This window comes from Bos taurus, chromosome X, assembly GCF_002263795.3.
Source record: "Bos taurus isolate L1 Dominette 01449 registration number 42190680 breed Hereford chromosome X, ARS-UCD2.0, whole genome shotgun sequence".
NCBI classification, from domain to species: Eukaryota; Metazoa; Chordata; class Mammalia; order Artiodactyla; family Bovidae; genus Bos; species Bos taurus.
The window spans coordinates 56,923,756-56,951,080 of NC_037357.1; the positions used below are offsets into that span (position 1 = coordinate 56,923,756).

Here is a 27,325-nt window from a genome sequence, read left to right on the forward strand (position 1 = left end):
ATTTCCAAATTCAGACTTAAATTGAACAAAGTAGGGAAAACCACTAGACCATTCAGGCATGACCTAAATCAAATCCCTTACAACTATACAGTAGAAGTGAGAATTAGATTTAAAGGACTAGATCTGATAGAGTGCCTGATGAACAATGTATGGAGGTTTGTGACATTGTACAGGACACAGGGAGCAAGATCATCCCCAAGAAAAAGAAATGCAAAAAAGTAAAATGGCTGTGTGAGGAGGCCTTACAAATCGCTGTGAAAAGAAGAGAAGCAAAAAGCAAAGGAGAAAAGGAAAGATGTACCCATTTGAATGCAGAGTTCCAAAGAATAGCAAAGAGAGATAAGAAAACCTTCCTCAGTGATCAGTGCAAAGAAACAGAGGAAAACAATAGAATGGGAAAGACTAGAGATCTCTTCATGAAAACTAGAGATACCAAGGCAACATTTCATGCAAAGATGGGCTCAATAAAGGGCAGAAATGGTATGGACCTAAAGGAAGCAGAAGATAATAAGAAGAGGTGGCAAGAATACACAGAAGAACTATACAAAAAAAATCTTCATGACCCAGATAACCATGATGATGTGATCATTCACCTAGAGCCAGACATCCTGGAATGTGAAGTCAAGTGGGCCTTAGGAAGCATCACTATGAACAAAGCTAGTGAAGGTGATGGAATTCCAGTTGGGCTATTTCAAATCCTAAAAGATGATGCTGTGAAAGTGCTGCACTCAATATGCCAGCAATTTGGAAAACTCAGCAGTGGCCACAGCACTGGAAAAGGTCAGTTTTCATTCCAATCCCAAAGAAAGGCAATGCCAAAGGACGCTAAAACTACCACACAACTGGTCTAATCTCAAATTCTAGCAAAGTAATGCTCAAAATTCTCCAAGCCAGGCTTCAGCAATACGTGAACTGTGAACTTCCAGATGTTCAAGCTGGTTTTAGAAAAGGCAGAGGAACCAGAGATCAAATTTCCAACATCCGCTGGATCATCAAAAAAGCAAGAGAGTTCCTGAAAAACATCTATTTCTGCTTTATTGATTATGCCAAAGCCTTTGACTGTGTAGATCACAATAAACTGTGAAAAATTCTGAAAGAGATGGGAATACCAGACCACCTGACCTGCCTCTTGAGAAATCTGTATGCAGGTCAGGAAGCAACAGTTAGAACTGGACATGGAACAAGAGACTGGTTCCAAATAGGAAAAGGAGTATGTCAAGGCTGTGTATTTTCACCCTGCTTATTTAACTTCTATGCAGAGTACATCATGAGAAACACTGGGCTGGATGAAGCACAAGCTGGAATCAAGACTGCTGGGAGAAATATCAGTAATTTCAGATATACAGATGACACCACCCTTATGGCAGAAAGTGAAGAAGAACTAAAGAGGCTTTTGATGAAAGTGAAAGAGGAGAGTGAAAAAGTTGGCTAAATGCTCAACATTCAGAAAACTATGATCATGGCATCCGGTCCCATCACTTCATGGCAAATAGATGGGGAAACATTGGAAACCACGGCTGACTTTATTTTTCTGGGCACCAAAATCACTGCAGATGGTGATTGCAGCTATGAAATTAAAAGACACTTACTCCTTGGAAGGAAAATTATGACCAACCTAGATAGCATATTAAAAAGCGGAGACATTACTTTGCCAACAAAGGTCTGTCTAGTCAAGGCTATGTTTTTTCCAGTGGCCATGTATGGATGTGAGAGTTGGAGTACAAAGAAAGCTGAGCACTGAAGAATTGATGCTTCTGAACTGTGGTGTTGGAGAAGACTCTTGAGAGTCCCTTTGATTGCAAGGAGATCCAACCAGTCCATCCTAAAGGAGATCAGTCCTGGGCTGTTGAAGCTGAAACTCCAATACTTTGGCCACCTGATGCGAAGAGCTGACTCATTTGAAAAGACCTTGATGCTGGGAAAGATTGAGGGCAGGAGAAGGGGACAACAGAGGATGAGATGGTTGGATGGCATCACTGACTCAATGGACATGAATTTGGGTAAACTCTGGGAGTTGGTGATGGACAGGGAGGCCTGGAGTGTTGCAGTCCATGGGGTCGCAGAGAGTCAGACATGACTGAGCGATTGAACTGAAGTGAACTGAACTGAAGAGGCTACCTTATTAGACATTTCCATCATGGCAGAAAGTACTATAGAATGGCTCTGCTCCAGAGGGCCTGAGTATCACACCTGGAGTGGGTAGGGCTTTCAAAATGGCTTAGAGAGCATTTCCATGATGATTCAGAGCTGGAAGAAATTTTAAAAATTCAAATTCATCTCTTTTGTTTTCTTGATGAGGAAACTGAGGCCCAGCAAAGGTCAAACAGCTAATTGATAGCAGACTGGGGACTAGAATCCAGGATTCCTGATTCTGAGGCCTCTCCTCATTCCATGATCCTGGTAATATACCTATAGTATTTTTCTGGTTACACTACTAGCTTGGGGTCAGCTCCCCCCAACATCAGTAGCTCTATTCCAGTAGCCAGGTATGCCCATTATCTCCCTGTTGCTCCTTATAGAGAGAAAACATCAGGAGAACACTGAATGGGGTAGGAGGTTGGGGAAGAGTATGCAATTGTGCAAGTAAATACCTAGCTCCAGAATGAAGAGTAAACATTCCAAGTTATCTATAAATATTTAGCAAAGTCATACATCTAGGCCCCAAAGAAGGGGGTTTATTCTTGACATATGCAATTAAAAGAGATTAATCCCTTGACACAATGTTAACACTAACCTTTCTTGAGTATAAACATGTCCTAGGATACTCCGCACTGAGTGTAAATGTATAGGAACAGATTATTCACTGGATAGCCAGCTCTTGGCAAAAATACAATGGTCTATTCTCTGAGCACATGGATGGGGATACTGTACCAGTGAGGGATTTACTGGGTCCTGTTCCATGGGCAGAGGGGAAAGGAAATGGTCTTGTTTACAAGGACTATTAGGCTGTCCTCCAAAAGTTTGGCTGTTGGGACTCATTTGGCTGGGTCCAAGGCTGGATCCAAAACCTCCCATGGTAGTTCTGCGATGGTAGATTTTCATTGGCTACCATTCCCTCAACTACCCTGAACCAGGTGCTGGGGCTACAGCGATGGCTGGGTCCCAGCACACTGTTTCTCAAAGGACTCACGTCAGTTTTCTTTTTTCAGGCAAGGTTTTATTGGGCCCCTGCTGCAGCAGGAGGGGACTGAGAAGAAATAGCAGGTTCTCTTGCTTGCTTGCTCCCTGAGGATGGGGGGAAAGCTTGTTCCTTATATGGGATGAGGGTAGGGGTATGTTCAAGGGTCAGGTTGGAAGGGTGGCTTAGGTGATTTGCTCACCCCTTAGCTGGTGTTTTGTGCAGGGGGCATGCACAGTACCCTGCTTTTGCTCCTGACCCCTTGCTTTTGCTCCAGGCTCCTCAAAAGTGGCAGTTGGGTGTTTCTGGTCTCTTTCTATGTTTTGTCCAGAATTTACCCTAACTGTGCATACATGCAGTTATTTTTACTCCCATTTAGTTTCTTTGTGGGCTTAAAGAATCCTCCTGCCAATGCAGGGGGTGCAGGAGACATGGGTTTGACCCTTGGGTCAGGAAGATCCCCTGGAGAAGGAAATGGCAACCCACTCCAGTATTTTTGCCTGGGAAATCCCATGGACAGAGGAGCCTGGTGAGCTCCTGGGGTTACAAAGAGTCAGATACAACTTAGGGACTAAACAACACACAAACAACAACATAGTTTCCTTGTATTTTGTTGCTGGAGGAAATGTGTGTTCAGTTGCAAGCATTGCAGCACTACAGCCAAGGGTCCCAGGTCCTAGGCCTGTCTCATTCCCCATGCCCCCACCCCCGGAAGGACTCTATACCCTTATTCTTAAGCGGTAAGGGCCCAACATCCCTTTGAAGGACTCATATTGGTTTTTAAAACAGGTTACCGCTGCAAGGAATTCCTAAAATGAGAAGCGCAGGAAAAAACAACTTGCATTAAAGAGGAGTTAGTCCTCAAAGCCTTAGGCTCCCTTTGTGACCTCTTTGCAGCCCGCCAGGCTCCTCTGTCCATGGAATTCTTCAGGCAAGAATACTGGAGGGGTTGCCATTTCCTTCTCCAGGGGATCATCCCTCCTGACCCAGGAATCAAACCTAGGTCTCCTGCATTGTAGGCAGACTCTTTACCATCTGAGCCAGCAGGGAACCCCATGTGAGGTCCTTTTAACCTCTCTTTTATGTATCATTTCTTCACCAAGATAATCATGGCTCTTCCTTCCTGACAGTACACATTGGAGGTATTGGGGACTTAATGGGTTAGCCCTGTTTATACTTGAAAACATGGATCTGCTGCTGCTGCTGCTAAGTTGCTTCAGTCGTGTCCGACTCTGTGCGACCCCATAGACGGCAGCCCACCAGGCTCGGCCGTCCCTGGGATTCTCCAGGCAAGAACATTGGAGTGGGTTCCCATTTCCTTCTCCAATGCACGAAAGTGAAAAGGCAAAGTGAAGTCGCTCAGTCATGTCTGACTCAGCGACCCCATGGACCGCAGCCCACCAGGCTCCTCTGTGCATGGGATTTTCCAGGCAAGAGTACTGGAGTGGGTTGTCATTGCCTTCTCCATGGATCTGATGAGGAAAGGTTTAAACCAAGTATATTAATCACTAATGATGCAAAGTCAAGCCTAAGTGGGGAAATAGATGGAATTTTTCAAAAATGCATTTTGAGGAATAAAAGGAGTCCTACTGTATTCTGAAAAGCTTACCAAGTCTGGTGTGATCATCCCTGCTAGACTGGCTCTATCTATGGTTGTCTAGCTTCTAAAAAAAGAAATCAGAGAGATTCCATTTGCTTCAGAAAGGACCAACCGGGTGATGGGGTACAGGGCATGCTACCCCTCAAATATGGAAGCTCGGCATAATGAATATTTTAAGCTGAAGGAATCTGAGACAACAGCAGATGTAGGAAGGTCACTCTGACCTTCCCCTACCCTTCTCCCCTGAAACAGGTCGTAAAACCCTCATGTGAGAGATGACCTCCCCATACCTAGAGGAAAGGAGCATCCTTGTCTTTCAAAGACAAAGAGATGCCAAGAAAAATCTGAACAAACAGGCCTTGCTAAGTGTTCCCCAGTTTATTACACTTACCTCATACTTCTTCAGTTCAGTTCAGTTCAGTCGCTCACTCGTGTCCAACTCTTTGCAACCCCATGAATTGCAGCACGCCAGGCCTCCTTGTCCATCATCAACTCCCAGAGTTCACTCAGCTCATGTCCATTGAGTCCGTGATGCCATCCAGCCATCTCATCCTCTATTGTCCCCTTCTCCTCCTTCCCCCAATCCCTCCCAGCATCAGGGTCTTTTCCAACGAGTCAACTCTTTGCATGAGGTGGCCAAAGTATTGGAGTTTCAGCTTTAGCATCAGTCCTTCCAATGAACACCCAGGACTGATCTCCTTTAGAATGGACTGGTTGGATCTCCTTGCAGTCCAAGGGACTCTCAAGAGTCTTCTCCAACACCACAGTTCAAAAGCATCAATTCTTCAGCGCTCAGCTTTCTTCACAGTCCAACTCTCACATCCATACATGACCGCTGGAAAAACCATAGCCTTGACTAGATGGACCTTTGTTGGCAAAGTAATGTCTCTGCTTTTGAATATGCTATCTAGGTTGGTCATAACTTTCCTTCCAAGGAGTAAGCATCTTTTCATTTCATGGCTATAATCATCATCTGCAGTGATTTCGGAGCCCCCCCCCCCCAAAATAAAGTCTGACACTGTTCCACAGTTTCCCCATCTATTTCACATGAAGTGATGGGACCAAATGCCATGATCTTAGTTTACTGAATGCTGAGCTTTAAGCCAACTTTTTCACTCTCCTCTTTCACTTTCATCAAGAGGCTTTTTAGTTCCTCTTCACTTTCTGCCATAAGGGTGGTGTCATCTGCATATCTGAGGTTATTGATATTTCTCCCAGCAATCTTGATTCCAGCTTGTGCTTCTTCCAGTCCAGCGTTTCTCATGATGTAATCTGCATATAAATTAAATAAGCAGGGTGACAATATACAGCCTTGATGTACTCCTTTTCCTATTTGGAACCAGTGTGTTGTTCCATGTCCAGTTCTAAGTGTTGCTTCCTGACCTGCATATAGGTTTCTCAAGAGGCAGGTCATGTGGTCTGGTATTTCCATCTCTTTCAGAATTTTCCACAGTTAATTGTGATCCACACAATCAAAGGCTTTGGCATAGTCAATAAAGCAGAAATAGGTGGTTTTCTGGAACTCTCTTACTTTTTCGATGACCTGGCAAATGTTGGCAATTTGATCTCTGGTTCCTCTGCCTTTTCTAAAACAAGCTTGAACATCTGGAAGTTCATGGTTCACGTATTGCTAAAGCCTGGCTTGGAGAATTTTGAGCATTACTTTACTAGCATGTGAGATGAGTACAATTGTGCAGTAGTTTGAGCATTCTTTGGCATTGCCTTTCTTTGGGATAGGAATGAAAACTGACCTTTTCCAGTCCTGTGGCCACTGCTGAGTTTTCCAAATTTGCTGGCATATTGAGTGCAGCACTTTCACAGCATCATCTTCAGGATTTGAAATAGCTCAACTGGAATTCCATCACCTTCACTAGCTTTGTTCATAGTGATACTTTCTAAGGCCCACTTGACTTCACATTCCAGGATGTCTGGCTCTAGGTGAGTGATCACATCATCATGATTATCTGGGTCATGAAGATCTTTTTTGTACAGTTCTTCTGTGTATTCTTGCCACCTCTTCTTAATATCTTCTGCTTCTGTTAGTTCCATACCATTTCTGTCCTTTATCAAGCCCATCTTGGCATGAAATGTTCCCTTGGTGTCTCTAATTTTCCTGAAGAGATCTCTAGTCTTTCCCATTCTGTTGTTTTCCTCTATTTCTTTGCACTGATCGCTGAGGAAGGCTTTCTTATCTCTCCTTGCTATTCTTTGAAACTCTGCATTTAGACGCTTATATCTTTCCTTTTCTCCTTTGCTCTTTGTTTCTCTTTTTTTCACAGCTATTTGTAAGGTCTCCTAGGCAGCCATTTTGGTTTTTTGCATTTCTTTTCCATGGGGATTGTCTTGATCCCTGTCTCCTGTACAATGTCAGGAACCTCCATCCATAGTTCATCAGGCACTCTATCTATCAGATCTAGTCCCTTAAATCTATTTCTCACTTCCACTGTATAATCATAAGGGGTTTGATTTAGGTCATACCTGAATGGTCTAGTGGTTTTCCCTACTTTCTTCAATTGAAGTCTGAATTTGGAAATAAGGAGTTCATGATCTAAGTCACAGTCAGCTCCCAGTCATGTTTTTCCTGACTGTATAGAGCTTCTCCATCTTTGGCTGCAAAGAATATAATCAATCGGATTTTGGTGTTGACCATCTGGTGATGTCCATGTGTAGAGTCTTCTCTTGTGTTATTGGAAGAGGGTGTTTGCTATGACCAGTGTGTTCTCTTGGCAAAACTCTATTAGCCTTTGCCCTGCTTCATTCCGAATTCCAAGGCCAAATTTGCCTGTTACCCCAGATGTTTCTTGACTTCCTACTTTTGCAATCCAGTCCCCTATAATGAAAAGGACACCTTTTTTGGGTGTTAGTTCTAGAAAGTCTTGTATGTCTTCATAGAACCGTTCAGCTTCAGCTTCTTCAATGTTACTGGTTGGGGCATAGACTTGGATTACTCTGATATTGAATGGTTTGCCTTGGAAACGAACAGAGATCATTCTGTCATTTTTGAGATTGCATCTAAGTACTGTATTTCAGACTCTTTTGTTGACCGTGATGGCTACTCCATTTCTTCTAAGGGATTCCTACCCACAGTAGTAGAAATAATGGTCATCCGAGTTAAATTCACCCATCCAGTCCATTTTAGTTCGCTGATTCCTAGAATGTCAACGTTCACTCTTGCCATCACTTAATTTATCATATTTCTATACAACTGCCCACTCTTCATCAAACCTAGCCTAAAACACAAGTGTAACTGCTTCTTGTTGTCTCCAGTTCCCTCTAAAAGTTCTCATATCATGTAAAACTTAAAGTAATTTGTATGCTTTTCCCCTGCTTCTCTGTCTCTCTCTCAGTGTAATTTAGACCCTGCCAAGGACACTAAGAGGATGAAGGAAAACTTTTTCTCCCCTACAAGAGCCAGTCATGGATGGGTAAGTTAAACTGATCTTTTTGCTCCTACTAATTCACAGTGAGGGCCGTCAAAGGCCTCTCACTTGAAACACAACTTTGTCTTTACAATGACTCTATCTCTTAAAAGCATCAATTACCCTAATTTTCATTTGATTATCTAAATAAAAATTTTTAAAAATGATCCTCATAAACTTTTCTTAATGGAAGTAGAAAATATTGGAATCTACATTTTATAAACATCCAGATACACACAGTAGCTCTTTGTGTAAAAAAATGAGTCAGCCACTGCAGCCAATGTTTACATAGTTCAGGAAGACCGATAAGACCAAAATAACCATAATAAATGATAGATTCTAGTGGGTAAACAAGGTTTGAGAAACAGAAGTGGTTCTGCCACCTAACATCAAGTCAAAGCAATAGACTAAGTCAGGGACAAAATCCATAGCAAAAGAGAAATGAAATCTACCTGATGAACTTCCCAAATGAGGTTCCTGCATCCTACTTCTTAAAGCAGCTATTCTTAGGGTGTTAGCTACACATTAGAACCATCCAAGTTCTACTCTAGAGAGTCTGATTTAATTGATCTGGAGTTAGACTCAAGAACTGGTGTCTCTAGGGTTTCCAAGGTGGCTCAGTGGTAAAGAATCTGCCTGCCACGCAGGAGACCCAGGTTCGATCTCTGAGTGGTGGAGATCCCCTGGAAGAGGGCATGGCCACCTACTCCAGTATTCTTGCCTGGAGAATCCTATGGACAGAGGAGTCTGGTGGGCTACAGTCCAGAGGGAGGCAAAGAGTCAGACATGACTTAGTGACTAAACAACAACAACAGTAACAACTGTTCTTATTCTCAAGTTTCCCAGGAAATGCTGATGCGCAGTCAGGGTTGAAAGCCACTGCCCTAGAGTGCATGGTTCTCCTCAGAGCTGTCATTTATTTGAGGCATTAAGAAGAGCATGCGAAGGAGACACAGACATCAAGAACAGACTTTTGGACTCAGTGGGAGAAGGAAAGGGTGGGGTGATTTGAGAGAATAGCATTGAAACATATACATTACCATATGTAAAAATATATAGCCAGTGGGAGTTTGATATATGACTCAGGGCACCCAAAACCAGTGCTCTGTGACAACCTGGAGGCATGAGGTGGGGTGGAGGTGGGAGGGGAGTTCAGAATGGAGGGGGACACATGTATATGTATGGCTGATTCATATTGATGTATGGTAAAAACCATCACAATATTATAAAGTAATTATCCTCCAATTAAAATTAATAAGTAATAGTAAATAAAAGAAGAGCTTAGGACAGTGGGTTCCAAACCTGGCTGCATATCAGCTTCCTACCGTGAAGTTTTTAAAAATACAAATTCTTGAGACCTATCCCCGTACTTCCACATTCAAAGTCTGAGGATTTGGTCCCAGGGACCTCCAGTTTAACAAGTTATTCAGACAATTCTCACGCAACCAGCCTGGCATGTCCTTGTTGGAGAAAGTACACTTGAGAACTACTGAGTTAGGTCTTCTGTATATCTGTGATGGTACAGAGCAGTGGTCCTCAACCTTGGATGCTTGGACAGCTGAATCTTACCTCCAGAGAAATCTAATTTAATTAATCTGGGGTGGACTCCAGGTGCCAGTATTTTTTAAAAAGCTTCCTGTGATTTGTGTACAATCAGGTTAAGGAGCTAATAGCCCCAAGCAAGAGCTCCAAGCCAAAAAAGTAGATCATTTGCTGGCAAACTTTAATGTTCGTGGCAGACATCACTAATCAATTCTGGCACTCTTTCCTGCAGAACCCAACAGTGGCCGCATAATTCTATTCACTATATTGTTCTAGGCAGCTACTCTCACACATGGAGTGGGCATGAAACTACTGTTTGCCATCTTTACCTTAGATCCTGCCTGGTAGAAATAAAACAACTTATGGAGAACCCTTCAAGCTTCTGCTTCTAGTATCATACTTAAGGGTCCAGATTGCTGTTTACCAGGACATTTTTTTTTAAGTAAGAGAAGGTAGAAGCCAGAGGTGGGTGCAGTAGACAAATCCCTCATCTAGCTACCTCTACTACCAAGTGAAACACATTCAACCTCAGCTTCTGATGTAAGTAGAAAGCCTTCAGCAGAGGAATTTATTGTATTGAGCTCATGGAGGGACTCTGTATGACCTCCTAATATCAAGTGTACAGGAGTTCCCAAGTATAAAGGGAGTTCACTCAGTATTTACCTCAAATCCAAATTAGAGTTCTTGTTTGTATATCCTGATCCACATTCCATAAACATTCTACCCTTTGACGGTTGTCTTATCACAGGACTCATATGCAGCATGCTGAACTTCTGTCCCAGGCTATGGTACATGAGGGCTTCTCTGGTGGCTCAGATGGTAAGGAATCTGCCTGCAATGTGTGAGACCTGAGTTTGATCCCTGGGTTGGGAAGATCCCCTGAAAAAGGACATGACAACCCACTCCAGTGTTCTTGCCTAGAGAATTCCACAGACAGAGGAGCTTTGCAGGCTGCAGTCCATGGGCTCACAAAGAGTCAGACATGACTGAATGACAAACACACTTCATATACTTCATATGGTACGTGAGCCAACTCATTGGAAAAGACCCTGATGCTGGGAAAAATTGAGGGCTGGAGGAGAAGGGGACGACAGAGGATGAGATGGCTGGATGGCATCATTGACTCAATGGACATGAATTTGAGCAAACTACAGGAGATAGTGAAGGACAGAGAAGCCTGGCATGCTGCAGTCCACGGGGTTGCAAAGAGTTGGACACAACTGAGCGACTGAACAACAACAACAATGGTACATGAGAGAGAGCACTTGAACTTCAGAAATGAAGCTCTTCTCTTGCTGTACTGCTTCCTGGTTTTGGAGGAGAAGAGAGGCCAAGTGGGCCAGAAGTTTCAGCAGTTTCTTCTGTACCTGATAATTAATGTGGTATGTGAGGAGGGCAGAAAGAACATAATTTTTTTTATTCTATAAGTGACTTCCTCTTAAATGCAATACCTAGAACAGTCGAATTCACAGAGTCAGAAAGTATATTGGGAGATGCCAGGGGCCAGGGGTGGGGTGGGGAGGGGGAATAGGCATTTAGTATTTAATGGGGACAGAGTTTCAGTTTAGACAAGTGAAAAACTCAGGAGATGGATGATGGTAAGAGTTGCACAACAATGTGAATGTCCTTAGTGCCACTGAATTGTACAGTTAAATATGGTTAAAAGAGTATGTTTTATATTATGTGACTTTTACCACAATAAAAAATTTAAAAATAAATAAGTAAATAAATGTCTATATTTATGCCATTAAAAAAAAAAACGGGGCCTCTTCCTGGACACTCATGGTTTGCACAAATGCAGAACAAAGAACTGTTGGAAGACAGAGCTTTTCCCATTGTTGTTGTTGCTTAGTCACTAAATTGTAAAGCACCTTTAAAGGCAACAGATTGTAACTCTCATTAGGATTGGAGAGGTAGGTGCACACTGAACCTACCAAGGAACCAGAAGTCTACAAATGAGGAAAGCCTTAGGGGAGGCAAGTAGCCTGGAATTAAGGGAAAGAAGAGGGCTTTAGAATTAGAATAATATTGAGCGGCTCTGTGATTTATTATCTGTGTGACTCTAGGCAAAATTACTTAACCTCTCTTAGCCTCAGCTCTCTCATCTGCAAAATGAGGGATTAAATGAATACCTTCCTCATAGACTAGTGGAAAAGATTAAATTACATAATGGTAGCTTTCTATAAGGCCTCTTAGAACATATCAGTGCCTGGCAAACAGTAATTATCATTGAATGGTAGCTAATATTATTATTAGCCTGGCCAATAGGCTTCAGAATGACTTGGGAGGAGCTTTAAAATACAGATTCCTGGGCTACACGCTAGATCTAAAGAATCAGAATTGGGCTTGCCTTTGGGAATTAGCAAATTTGGCAAGCACTCTGGGTGATCCTGCTTCACATTCAGTTTAAGAGTCACCGCTCTATGTTCCCAGGTGGCACTAGTGATAAAGAAACTTCCTGCCAATGCTGGAGATGTAACAGACATGGGTTCAATCCCTGGGTAGGAAAGAGCCCTCAGAGGAGGGCATGGCAACCCACTCCAGTATTCTTGCCTGGAGAATCCCATGGACAGAGGAGCCTGGTGGGCTACAGTCCATAGTGTCACAGAGTTGGAGATCACTGAAGCAACTTAGCACACACAGCATGATCTATCCAATAGGGCCAATTATATCTAGCTTGTTTATCTTACAAAATATCCAATTAATTCATATGGAGAAAATTATGTAGTACTTGAGACAAACAACACTGCAAAATTTCTAAATGGTATTAACCAACACCATTTAAATGATAGGAAAGGAAATGGGAGTGAATTTCAGGATTCCAGGTTCAGGGGGAATCCCCAAACACAGGGCACATTCTCTGCCATCATTTCTTCCTTCATATATAAGTTGCCTAAGACTTAACAAAGGTATGTTTTGACTGGACTCTACAAAGATGCCAACATTGTTTTTAATTAGTATTTGTGTGTGTGTGTGTATACTGTAGGGCTTCTCTGGTGGCTCAGATGGCAAAGAATCCACCTGCAATGCAGGAGACACAGGTTGGGAAAATTCCCTGGAGAAGGGAATGGCAACTCACTCCAGTATTCTTGCTTGGAGAATCCCATGGACAGAGGAGCCTGACAGGCTACAGTCCATGGGGTCTCAAAGAGCCAGACATGACTGAGCAACTAAACAACAACAATCATTATAACTACCATCTAGCAGGAACTGAAAATATCAGAATGGTTGCTGAGGATAGTACTATAAACTGTTTGTGTATTTGCCAAATTAATATGTTGAAACCTACTTCCTCAGTGTGATGGTATTTGGAGGTGGGGCCTTTGGGAGGTGATTTGGGCATGAAGGTGGAGCCCTTATGAGTGGGATTCAGTTCAGTTCAGTTTAGTTGCTCAGTCATTCTGACACTTTGTGACCCCATGGACTGTACAGTCTGTGGAATTCTCCAGGCCACTGGAGTGGGTAGCCTTTCCCTTCTCCAGAGGATCTTCCCAACCCAGGGATCGAACCCAGGTCTCCTGCATTGCAGGTAGATTCTTTTACTAGCTGAGCCACGAGGGAAGCCGTTTATCATCTAAGCCACCAGGAAAGCCCATAGCAGCTTTAAAAGACTAAGACAGATGGTGGGGAAGGGTGGAGAATGGCGCTGGAATGTGGAGAGGAAGACAGGGCCATCAGATCATGATGACTCACAGTGCTATACGATGAAGAGTTTGGACCTTATTCTTAGGATAGTGGGAAACCATTGAAGGGGTGTCCAATAAGGAAGGCAATAAAACACAGATACTACATGTAATAGAGGACAAAATGACCAGTAATTTGGGGCACAAGGGTATGACTCAGAACTGCATACTATAGAGGCAAAGGTGAGCTGCTATGGCTGGGGAGGCTATTGTTGAAAGTAGGCATGAGCTGGACCTTATCTATAGGAGAGACTTGGGGTTCATAAGGTCCCCCATTTTGGATGGAGGAAAACACCTGAATGGAGTGGAAAGCTCACAATGAACATAGTCATGTGGGAAGATGGAGCATGAAGGATTCATCCTCTTTCCTTGGTGGAAATAACTGTTTTGTTGCTGATATTTTTATGTTGGAAGACTGTAACAATAGAATACAGGAAAGTCACTTTGTAGGATGGGTGAATGAGTGAAAGAAGAGATTTTGGACTTCCAAATCCAAAGCAATCTGAAAAAAAGGATTAGAGGAAGAGTGGAGTTTGTAATGGCCCAAAACACTCTGTTTTACAAATGAACAGAAAACTAGGTATTCCTCAGTCAAGAAACAGGAAGATGTTGAGAACCACCTTCCTGTTAAGTATAGGTTTTGAAATGGGAAGACATAATGAAAATAGCCTGAGAGCTCCACAAAGATCCTTTATTTATGCTGTTCATCGAAGAGGCCTTAGTGGGGACTTCCTTGATGATGTGGTGGCCAAGACTCCTTGTTCCCAATGCAGGGGACCTGGGCTCAATCCCTAGTCAGGGAACTAGATCCCACATGCTGCAACTAAGATCCTGCATGCTTCAGCGAAGACCCAGCATCACCAAATACATTAAAAAATAATTTTTACAAATGAGGCCTTAGCATTTAGCATGCATGAGTGTGTGCTCAGTCATGTCTGACTTTGCAACCCCATGGACTATAGCCCACCAGGGTCTTCTCTCCATGAGATTCTCCAGGCAAGAATGTTGGAGTGGGTTGCCATGCCCTTCTCCAAGGGATCTTCCCAACCCATGGATCAAACCCATGTCTCCTTCATCTCCAGCATTGCAGGCAGATTCTTTACCACTGAGCCACAGGAAAGCCCAGAATTTAGCATACTGCCTGGCAAATGGTAGGAACTTAGTAAATATGGTGCTTCTGTGCTCACTGCAGTAGTACCTATACTATATTTGGAGTGATACAGGTAAGACTAGCATGGCCTCCAAGCAAGGATGACACGTAAATTTGTGAAGTGTTTAAAAAAAATGGTGCTTCTAAGTCCAGAGCCAGATATTAAGTATAAATTCTGTGTCTATGGTACTTGAAATTATGAAGGGACTAGGTTTCCTATAAGCACAGTTGCAGGACAGGGAGGGGGGGTGGTGGTGGTGGTGGTGGTGATGGTTAGGGGATACAATTTGTTGTTTGTCTTCAACTTAGCTCAATGTCTACAATAGTTTCTTATTACTGCTGTAACAAATTACCACAATCTTGGTAGCTTATCAACACAAGTTTATTATTCTGGGTCAGAAGTCTTGAAAATGTCTCACTGAGCTAAAATCAGTGTTGGCAGAATGGTATTCCTTTCTGGAGGCTCTGGGGTAAAATCCATTCCTTTGCCTTTCTAGATTCTAGATGCTGCCTGCATTCCTTTGTTTATGGCCCCTTCCTTCTATCTTTAAAGCCAGCAACTTGGGTCAAGTCTTTCTTACCTCATATCACTCTGACATTCTCCCTTCAGCCTCCCTCCTTCCACTTGTAAAGACCTTTGTGATTACATCCCAGGGAATCCAGGATAATCTTCCCATCTCAAGGTCAACTGATGAGCAACATTACTACCATCTGCAAGCTTCATTTCCCCCTGGCATATAACATAGCATGTTCACGTGTTCCAGGGATTAGGATGTGGACATCTTTGGGGGGGCATTATTCTGCCTACTACGAACTTGCACCAATAAAGCTGGTAAATGGACTCTACTGAGCTTTCTTTCAAGCCCAGAGCATATAAATTAGTTAACACAATTGTTGTTTAGTCGCTAAGTCGTGTCTGACTCTTTTGCAACCCCATGGAATATAGCGTGCCAGGCTCTGTCCATGGGATTCTCTAGGCAAGAATACTGGAGTGGGTTGACATTTCCTTCTCCAGGGGATCTTCTCAACCCAGGGATCACACCCCATCTCCTGCATTGGCAGGTGGATTCTTCACAACTGAGCCACCCGGGAAGTCCTACTTAACACAATACATTGGCCATATAGTAGAAGCTCCCTTGTATATATAACACTCTCTTGCATAACAAGTACTTGATTGATTAGAGTGAAGAATCATATAAAGTTATACTTATGGTCCTTAAGCACTTTATTTCAACCTAAAACACACAAATGCATATTCATTCAGCCATCTGGTGATGTGACGTAAGCAAGGTGCTTTTTCTGAGCGTGGGTCCTTTGGCTGAAATTTCTGACTCTTTCTTGCATAAACTACATCCCTAATACATCCCATTTGCTTTCCAGCTTCATGGTTTTTTTTCCCCTAACAATAGAGAGGTTTTTAAAAGTAACTTTTCTTTATCAAGTCTTTCCAAAGAACTGAACTTCATTCACGTGGAAACAGTGGCCTTCCTTTTGTATTCATAGTTCATAAATTTACGTTATCTAATTATATTAGCAAGTACAACTGGCAAAAATGGGTTTGGTGACAAAACAACTAAATCTTTTTTTTTTTCCAGATCAAGCTAAATATATTTGTGACCTCATATGACAGAAATGATATTTAATTCACTGGCTATAGGGCAGTATGTTCCATGAACGGTGCCAGCTGATAATGAAAACAACTTGGTAAGCATCAACTTGACACATGAGAGCAGAAGTGTATGGGTCGACCGAAGGGTGACTTACTGCCCATAATCTTTCTTTGTGCTCTGAGCATTGGTCAGTATATATTTCAGTAGAAAGGAAAAGCATCAACTCAATCTACCATATTGGTTAAGTAGATGTTAGTGATGGGAGCTTTTACTATATTTAAGAGTTTACTAAAAAAGGGACACTTGGGGGTTCCCTGGTGGTCCACTGGTTAGGACTCTGTGCTTTCAGTACTGAGGGCATAAGTTTAATCCCTGGTCAGGAAACTAAAATCCCACAAACTGTGTGGCATGGCCAAAAAAAGAAAAAGAAGCACTCAAGAGGTATATCACAGTCCCAATGTACTCTTGTACTGAATTCCTTCTTGAAAATGCCCCCATCCAAAATGTGCATCAGCTAGTGTTAACAATGGTTAGTATTTATTTAGTGCTTATAATGGTGCCAAGAGCTTTAGAAACATTATTTAATCCTCATGACAACCATACGAAGTAGGCCGGATTATGCCCATTTTCTAGATGAGATAATTAAGCATTAAGAAATTCACTAAATGTCACACATCAGAAGACATTCAAGCCCAAGTAGTCTGGCTCAAGATCCCACACTTACTAATATTATACTCTGTGGTCAATGATTAGACAAGCCAGTCAGGAAGCATAACATATGGTGCCACCCTACCAGCCACCTCTTGCTTTCTGTTAATATTCCAATGGTGGGCTGTACCAACGAGGGAGGCAAAATATCTATGGCAGGACTTCCCTGGTGGTCCAGTGGTTAAGTATCCATTAGACAATGCAGGAGACACGGGTTTGATCCCTGGTTTGGGAACTAAGATCCCGCATGTTGTGGAGCAACCAAGCCCCTACGCCAGGACTACTGAAGCCCGTGCACCCTAGAGCCCATGCTCCACAACAAAAGAAGCCACCACCATGAGAAGCCTGTATACTGCAACTAGAGTGGTCCCCATTCATCACAACTAGAGAAAAGCCTGCACACAGCAATGAAGACCCAGCACAGCCAATAAATAAAAAATAATTAATTAAAAAATATATCTATGGCAATGCTCCTAACCAGACTTCTTTGCTTCTTTCTCTCTCTAGCACTGACCCAGCAAGATAAACAGGGACCACAAGGGGATATGTACCTAGTTTCTTTATGAGTAGCAGCATTTTTTTTTTCAAACTTGTCCTTATTTACTTCTCTCTGGGTTTAGCTATCATCTCTGAAGGCTCCAGGACAACCATCATTCCCTCTTGGTTCTACCACTATAGAGGCTACTCACTTACCTTCTGCCTCCAGAAATTACTGCAAGTAATCTGTCTTCCAGTCTTCCATGGAAGTATGGGAAAAGAGATCAGGACTCTGCCTCGTTGCTCTGGCTAAGGCATGTTAGCCCTTAGAATCAAAAGAGATTAGACGGAGCCTCACTGAATGGTATAGCCAGACAGCCATATCAACCAGCTGTGGAAGTTAGGCTGCAAATTTTTTAAAAAAATGATAAAAGAGAACCATGCTAAGGAAAAGGAAGAGGCTTTCAGAGACTGGAGTCATGGAGACCTCTGTCTAGAAGGTTCATATAAGGCAAACACATTGCCAGTGCATGTTGGTCAGAAACCCCGAGGAGGAGAATTTGTCAGATGGTACCTTCTACCTTTACTATGCCAGAAGCCATAGTTAGCAGTGCAAGTGTATCAGAAGCCACAGACACAGGGTTGCCATGGAGACTCACACCTGAAAAAATCTTGCAGGCTGTATCAAAGATACCAGCTGACATCTCTTTAGGCTGGCTCTGAGCAGCTCAGATGAAAATTCTACCCAGACCAGATTGGGCAGGATGGGGCAGAGTCACGATTTGAGGGCAACCAAAAACTCTACAAAGGCAGTCAGGTAAGGGCTAGCCTGAACCCGTTAACATCTAAGTGAAGCTCAGAGTTAGTAAAAACCATGTTGACAGATTTCAGATTTCAGACACTTATAATCCTCCCATTCTTCAAAGAACCATGGTATATTGAGGTTTGATGTCACTCTGGTTCAACTAACATGGGATGTTTAGTTTAAAGATCTAATATTTTAAATTAATTTTTAATATTTTTATTAAAAATGGAGAGATTGGTATGTCTGTTTCAGGGATGGGAGAATTTGTGTCTATGTATTTCAATAGAGGAACTTCATCCATCCTTCACCCCCAAACAGGTCCAAATGGAAGAGTAGATGGTGATGACTGTGAAGGAGGCAAATTCCAGGGGCATAAGAGAGAAGAGAAAATGAGTAGGCCATAAGGATTCCTCCTTGATGAGAAAAGAGCCATGGACCTTTACCTAGCCACATACGTTATGGGATCATGGAATTTAGCTTGCCAAAAAACAGAGAGGATTAGAATTTTCCATGTGACCTTGGGCAAATCATTTCAGTTCTCTGGGTCACTGGTTTCTCATCTATGAAATGAGAGCAGTTATATATGCCCTAGCTACCTGTGAAAAATTGCATTATTGACCCCTAATTCTTTGCCCCTGCCATCTCCCATCCATTGACTCTGGGTTTGATCATGGAACTTGCTTTGGCAAATTGGACAATGTGGAAATAACAGTAAGACAATCATGAGGCCAGGCCTTAAGAGGCATTACGGTTTCTACCCATTCTTGCATTTCTGCTTCACCACGAAAATAACAAGCTCAGGTTAGCCTGCGGTTCTAGGGGGAGGATGAGGAACACGTGAAACACAGCCACTCCCAGCCTAAACCAGGTAACTCCTGGGCTTGCCACAGAGTCATGACTGAGCCCAACTAATACTGGCCTGTGCCCAAGAAAGCTGCAGCCTGGTGAGAAATGTTTTAAGCCACTGGGTTCTGGGATGGTTTGTTACATAGTGACAGTTATTTAATATGTTAACTTGCAGATGTGATATGAGTCTCAAATGTGATAATATATGAGAGTAGAAAATCTCCAAGGTTTACACAAATGCAAGGGACTATTTTAGAGTGGTAGTAGCTTGAAGGGCTGGAATGCTAGGATAAAGTGGAATTTGGTCATGCTCTGTTACTGCAGTTCTTAATTGAAAGGGTCCCCTTTGCCACAAGTAAACGAGGCAGAGCTAAGTCCCAAGGTTCCACCCCAGCGACCTCATCCTGAAGTCGTTGCTGCCCATGAGTCCCTGGTCAGGCAGCTGAGGAAGAACAACAAAGCCTAGAGTAAAAGGAGATAGAAAAAGGATGGCTTAATGAGAAGCCTTGCAGACTTCTTCAGATAGCAGAACAGGATGCCAACAGCTCTTCCATGTGCCTCTTCAAATACTTGCTCTGTTCACTGAATTGGCCATAAAATTCATCGATGTTGGTGGAGTCTTGTGGGCTGTGGCCAGCAGGCTTGCTGGGCAATAATTCTGTCAGCTCTCTATTCCAAGCAACTGTCTCTGAGACTTCCAAAAGTTAAACACAGGAAAACCACACCAGCCACAGGCCTCATTAACCAATAAACCCTTGATGGAAAGCAGGATCTCACACGGTTGTTTCTGGTAAAAAACTCCCCCAAGGGAGGGGGACAGTTGTACTTAAAAATCCCACTGGGCTGACTAAAGATGCTCCCATCCTTCACAATTTACTTCAGAGTTTGGGTCAGGCCAGTATTTCTACCCATAAAATAAATATCAGAAGGGATATTTAGAAGACCTTGGCAAGAAAAGTATAAGTAAATATAAGAGCACAGGCAGGGGTATTTTGAGAAGTAATATTAACTGGGATCAGTGGACTAGAGAGTAAATTATTTACACTCCTAAAGATCCAGGGCAGACTGAGCCATTTAAGGGAAGGAGGAACGACCATCTGCTGCTCCAGCTACAAGTGACTAGCTTACATGTCACAGGCCAAGGCTTGAACCAGAGCCAAAAATATAAATTACAACCAGACACAGCCTTAGAAAGTGCCACCTTGGGGGTCTGTAAAGGGGAAAAAAATTGTGTGCTCTCTTTATTGGCAGCTGGGATTGCTGGTTCTCACCTGATGCAACTGTCCAAAGGGAGCTCTCTCCTTTATAAAGACTGTGAAAATGCGGATTTTGTCAAACCGCTTCATTTCTACCATGTTTCCCTTGTGAAAACGATCTGTCACCCATTCACTCTGATTCAGCGAAAGCATACAGTCGATGAATTCTCTTAGTATCCAGCTGCCATCAGGGATACAGGAGAACTTGAAATCTAATTAACCAGTTTGAAAATGAAAGTGAAAGTCACTTAGTCGTGTCTGACTTTGCGACCCCATGGACTATACAGTCGATGAAATTATCCATGCCGGAATACTGGAGTGTGTAGCCTTTCCCTTCTCCAGGGGATCTTCTCAACCCAGGGATCAAACCCAGGTCTCCCACATTGCAGGCAGATTCTTTACCAGCTGAACCAATTAATCAATTTACCCTGCCTTTAACTACAATGCCAAAATAGATACACTTTGACCAAATTCCTTATTACCATCTTGCTAAGCCCAAAGCTTGGCAACCTGCATCCAACAGGTCTTTCCAATTTGCCTTTTATTCAGTTTCATCTCTGGATTTGTCCTGCTTCTCTCCCCTTCCATTGCTCTGCCCTATAAAAGGCTCCATTCCCCATGCTTTGCTTACTGCAACAGCCTGTGAGACCCCTGGCTTTTAAGTTTTCTCTGACTTTTCTTCATGTTGCACTCTGGTCATCTTCCCCAGCTATCATTTTGAAAAATCAGTTCATTCTCCTTTTTTTCACAGAATGAGAATGACTCCCAGTTTCTTACATCATCAGAGCCTCTGTGTGACAACCCTGTTGCTCTAACTTCACTCATTGCATCAACTACCAACTTCAGGCTTATACCTGGAACCCTAATCCCCTTCTTTGAAACTGCTCATAACATTTCCTTTGGTTGGAATGCTCCTTGAGACCTCTTCAACATTCCTGCCACACCATGCATGCATAAGCAGCCTCCAGTTTCTATCTTCCCATGAAAACTGTCCTAATAACACTGTTCAGTTCAGTTCAGTCACTCAGTCATGTCCAACTCTTTGCGACCGCATGGACTGCAGCACACCAAGCTTCCCTGTCCATCATTCCCTGTTCATCAATTCCTGACCCAGGGATTGAACCCATGTCTCTTACATCTCCTGCATTGGCAAGTGGGTTCTTTACCACTAGTGCCACCTGGGAAGCTTTCTAATGGAATGTCTATATATCTATTTCTATTTATCTATATATATGCAAACATATGGGGCTTCCCTGGTGGCTCAGAGGTTAAAGTGTCTGCCTGCAATGCAGGAGACCTGGGTTCGATCCCTGGGTCAGGAAAATCCCCTGAAGAAGGAAATGGCAACCCACTCCAGTATTCTTGCCTGGAGAATCCCATGGATGGAGGAGCCTGGTGGGCTACAGTCTACCGGATTGCAAAGAGTCGGACACGACTGAGCAACTTCACTTTCACTTTCACTTTCTGCAAACATATATGCTATATTAAAACAACACAGGTTAGAGAAGAATATAGTATGTTTAAATCTCAATTTTATGTGTATCTTAGTTTTTATCATTGCATAACAAATTTCCACAAACTTAGCAGTTTAAAACAAAACAAATTTATTAAGTCACAACTTCCATCAGCCAGGCCTCTGAGCATGGTTTAACTGCTGCTAAGAGTCTCTCTTGCGGCTTCCCAGGTGGCACTAGTGGTAAAGAACCTGCCTGATAATGCAGGAGACATAAGAGATGCAGGTTCAATGCCTAGGTCGGGAACATCCCCTGAAGGAGGGCATGGCAACCCACTCTAGTATTCTTGCCTGTAGAATCCCATGGATAGATGAGCCTGGCGGGCTATAGTCCATGGGGTCACAAAGAGTGGGACACGACTGATCTAGCATGCACACATGCACACGGGTCTCTCTTTTAAAATGTAGGTTTTATCATCAGTCAAGGATAGTGAGTGCAACAGATCAGATGACTGCCATTGAAAAGATAATTTGTTATTATAGATCCCAAGAGGAGGGACATAGCACACCACAGAGGGCCACATGAGAAGTGCCAAGATTGGCCAGGTGGCAGAAGAAATGTGGTAAAAGCATGGGCAAGGGCCTTTATTGTAGTTTCTATGAGAACAGCAAGGTAAGGTAGTGTAATCAAGTTTAGGACAGTTAGTTTGAAGAATTTTAGTGGGCTCTGGGCTACTGGAGCTATCACTAGTTGTCTGGTACCTGGCCCTGGGATGATTAGGGCAGAGGAATATTGCCTCTTAGAGGGTAGGCCAAATAGGGAAGTGGTTCAGATACCATCTCTGGATTGGTTGGTTTGCATATGAAAGGCACTCTTCTGGGCCAGTCATTTGCTATCTTTAAGACCTGGGTAGTCCTGAGAGGGCCAGTCTCTCCCTAGACAGCAGGCCCCAAAGGCCAGAGCATCAAGAAAACAGACAAGAAGAAAATATAGTTAGTACACTCACCAGGTTGAAATCACAGCATCAGCAGGGCTCTGACCCAGGCTCACTGCTTATTGGCAGAATTCAGTGCCTTGTGATCTCAAGACTAAGGTCCCAGATTTCTTACTGGCTGACTGTTGGGGAATCACTCTTATCCCCTAGAGGCCGCTCTCAGGTCCCAGCCACATGGCCCTTTCACAATGCAAATATTCTTCTTCCAAGTTGGCTGGAAATTCTTATATAATGTAATGGGATTACAGATGTGACTATCCTAACACCTTTTCCATAAAATATGACTTGATTAAGGGAGTGATAGCACATCATACTCACAGATCTGCCCACACTCAAGAAAAGGGGATTATATACAGCATATAGGCAGGGAACAGCCATCTTAGCATTTTGCCTTCCACAATATGGAATTATGCTTATGTATATATTTGGATGCGATAAAAGTCTGGAAAGATATATCTACATACATGGAGAGAAAGGGGGAGTATATTAACATGAATCATCTCTGCTGAGGTCCTTTGAGGTGGAATTATTTTTTCTCTTTTAGGTATTAATTGTTAGCATATATAGTACTTGGGAATTATGGCTGCCCAGCACTGGAATGAGATACCCCATGTCCAAGGGCAGAGAAGTACCAGCAAGATGGTAGGTGCTGGAAGGGTAGCTGTGCAGTGCTGGAGTGACTTTAAGAAGATACCCCACGTCCAAGGGCAAAGGAGAAGCCCCAACAAGATGGTAGGAGGGGCAAAATCTCATTTAGAATCAAACCCCATACCCACCAGAGATGCTCAGATGGCTCAAACAAACCTTGTGCACACCAGGACCCAGAGACCCCACAGAGACTGAGACAGAACTGTGTTTGAATGTCTCCTGTGGACATATGGGTCAGCAGTGGACTGCTGCAGGGGTAGGGGCTCTGGGTGCAGTAGACCTGGGTATGGCATAAGCCCTCTCAGAGGGGGTCACCATTAACCCCACCATAGAGCTGCCAGAACTTATATAGGACTGGGAAACAGACACCTGGAGGGCACAAACAGAATCCTGTATGTACCAGGACCCAGGAGAAGGGAGCAGTGACCCCACAAGAGACTGACCCAGATTTGCCTGGGAGTGTCCAGGAATCTCTGGTGGAGGCGTGGGTCGGAGGTGGCCTGCTGCAGGGTTGGGGGCACTGAGTGTAGCAGTGCATGCATGGGGCCTTTTGAAGGAGGTCGCCATTATCTTCATTACCTCCACCACAGTTTGGCCCCAGGCAAATAAGAGGGAGGGAACACAGCCCCACCCATCAACAGAAAATTGGATTAAAGATTTACTGAGCATGGCCCTGCCCATCAGAACAAAACCCAGATTCACCCTCAGTCTTTCTCTCCCATCAGGAAGCTTCTGTAAGCCTCCTTTCCTTCTCCATCAGAGGTCAGACAGACTGAAAACCACAATCACAGGAAACTAACCAATCTGATCACATGGACCACAGCCTTGTCTCACTTAATGAAACTATAAGCCATGCCATGCAGGGCCACCTAAGACAGATGGATCATGGTGGAGAGTTCTGACAAAACATGGTCCACTGGAGAAGGAAATGGAAAACCACTTCAGTATTCTTGCCTTGAGAACCCCATGAACAGTATGAGCAGAAAGATAGGACACTGAAAGATGAACTCCCCAGGTTGGTAGGTGCCCAACATGCTAATGGAGATCAATGGAGAAATAACTCCCAAAAGAATGAAAATACAGAGCCAAAGCAAAAACAACGCCCAGTTGTGGACGTCACTCGTGATGGAAGTAAACTTTAATGCTGTGAAGAGTAATGTTGCATAGAAACCTGGAATGTTAGGTCCATGAATCAAGATAAATTGGAAGTGGGCAAACAGGAGATGGCAAGAATGCACATTGACATTTCAGGAATCAGCAAACTAAAATGGACTGGAATGGGTGGATATAATTCAGATGACCATTATACCTACTACTGTGGGCAAGAATCCCTTAGAAGAAATGGAGCAGCCATCATAGTCAACTAAAGAGTCCAAAATGCAATACTTGGATGCAATCTCAAAAATGACAATGATCTCTGTTCATTTCCAAGGCAAACCATTCAATATCATAGTAATACAAGTCTATGCCCTGACCAGGATTGCTGAACAAGCTGAAGTTGAACTGTTCTATGAAGACCTACAAAATCTTCTAGAACTAACACCCAAAAAAGATGTCCTCTTCATTATAGGGGACTGGAATGCAAAGGTAGGAAGTCAAGAAACACCTGGAGTAACAGGCAAATTTGGCCTTGGAGTACAGAATGAAGCAGGACAAAGGTTAGTAGAGTTTTGCCAAGAGAACACACTAGTGATAAAAAAACACTCTCTTCCAACAACACAAGAGAAGACTCTATACATGGACATCACCAGATGGTCAATACCAAAATCAGATTGATTATATTCTTTGCAGCCAAAGATGGAGAAGCTCTATACAGTCAGCAAAAACAAGACTAGCTGACTGTGGCTCAGATCATGCACTCCTTATTGCCAAATTCAGACTTAAATTGAACAAAGTAGGGAAAACTACTAGACCATTACAGTAGATGTGAGAAATAGATTCAAGGGATTAGATCTGATAGAGTACCTGAAGAACTATGGACAGAGGTTCATGACATTGTACAGGAGGCAGTGACCAAGACAATCCCCAAGAAAAAGAAATGCAAAAAGGCAAAATAATTGTCTGAGGAAGCCTTCCAAATAGCTGTGAAAAGAAGAGACGTGAAAGGCAAGGGAGAAAAGGAAAGGTATATCCATTTGAATGCAGAGTTCCAAAGAATAACAAGGAGAAAAAAGAAAGCCTTCCTCAGTGATCAATGCAAAGAAATAGAGGAAAACAACAGAATGGGAAAGACTAGAGATCTCTTCAAGAAAATTAGAGATACCAAGGGAACATTTCATGCAAAGATGGGCTCAATAAAGGACTGGAATGGTATGGACCTAACAGAAGCAGAAGATATTAAGAAGAGGTGGCAAGAATACACAGAAAAACTATACAAAAAAGTTGTTCATGACTCAGATAACCATGATGGTGTGATCACTCACCTAGAGCCAGACATCCTGGAATGTGAAGTCAAGTGGGTCTTAGGAAGCATCACTATGAACAAAGCTAGTGGAGGTGATGGAATTCAGTTGAGCTATTTCAAATCCTAAAAGATGATGCCGTGAAAGTGCTGCCCTCAATATGCAGGCAAATTTGGAAAACTCAGCAGTGGTCCCACGACTGGAAAATGTTAGTTTTCATTCCAATTGCAAAGAAGAGCAATGCCGAAGAATGCTCAAACTACCACACATCTGCACTCATCTCACACACTAGCAAAGTAATGCTCAAACTTCTCCAAGCCAGGCTTCAACAGTACATGAACCGTGAACTTCCAGATGTTCAAGCTGGATTTAGAAAAGGCAGAGGAACCAGAGATCAAATTGCCAACATCTGTTGGATCAGTGAAAAAACAAGAGAGTTCCAGAAAAACATCTACTTCTGCTTTATTAACTATGCCAAAGCCTTTGACTGTGTGGATCACAACAAACTGTGGAAAATTCTGAAAGAGATGGGAATACCAGACCACCTGACCTGCCTCCTGAGAAATCTGTATGCAAGTGAGGAGGCCACAGTTAGAACCGGACATGGAACAATAGACTGGTTCCAAATTGGAAAAGGAGTATGTCAAGGCTGTATGTTGTCACCCTGCTTATTTAACTTATATGCAGAGTACATCATGATAAACACTGGGCTGGATGAAGCACAAGCTGGAATCAAGATTGCTGGAAGAATTATCAATAACCTCAGATATGCAGATGATACTACCCTTATGGCAGAAAGCGAAGAAGAATTAAAGAGCCTCTTAAAGAAAGTGAAAGAGGAGAGTGAAGAAGTTGGCTTAAAACTCAACATTCAGAAAACTAAGATCATGGCATCCTGTCCCATCACTTCATGGCAAATAGAAGGGGAAGCAATGGAAACAATGACAGAGTTTATTTTGGGGGGCTCTAAAATCACTGCAGATGGTGACTGCAGCCGTGAAATTAAAAGACACTTGCTCCTAGGGAGAAAAGTTGTGACCAACCTAGACAGCATATTAAAAAACAGAGACATTACTTTGCCTCAAAGTTCCGTCTAGTCAAGGCTATGTTTTTTCCACTAGTCATATATAGTTGTGAGAGCTGGAGTATCAAGAAAGCTGAGCACCAAAGAACTGATGCTTTTGAACTGTGGTGTTGGAGGAGACTCTTGAGAGTCCCTTGGACTGCAAGGAGATCCAACCCGTCCATCCTAAAGGAGATCAGTCCTGAATATTCATTGGAAGGACTGATGCTGAAGCTGAAACTCTGATACTTTGGCCACCTGATGTGAAGAACTGACTCATTGGCAAAGACCCTGATGCTGGGAAAGATTGAAGGCAGAAGGAGAAGGGGATGACAGAGGATGAGATGGTTGGATGGCATGACCGAGTCAATGGGCGTGAGTATGAGTAAACTCTGGGAGTTGGTGATGGACAGGGAGGCCTGGCATGCTTCAGTCCATTCAGTCACAGAGTCGGACACGACTGAGCGACTGAACTGAACTGAACTGAAATGATAGTACTTTGGAAGCAAGGAAGGAAAAAAGGAAGAAGGAAATAACCCTCAGTTGCTTA

The 27,325-nt window shown here is 43.1% G+C and overlaps 1 protein-coding gene and 1 non-coding gene across 4 annotated transcripts in view; one reads left to right on the plus strand and one right to left on the minus strand.

Moving 5' to 3' along the window:
- The window catches only part of COL4A6 (collagen type IV alpha 6 chain), a 338,008-nt gene that overhangs the window by 121,731 nt on the left and 188,952 nt on the right, over window positions 1-27,325 (minus strand). The gene's annotated exons all lie outside the window — the stretch shown is intronic.
- Window positions 14,542-14,648, plus strand: LOC112445233 (U6 spliceosomal RNA). The gene has a single exon (XR_003033601.1). It is a non-coding gene; the product is annotated as a U6 spliceosomal RNA (small nuclear RNA).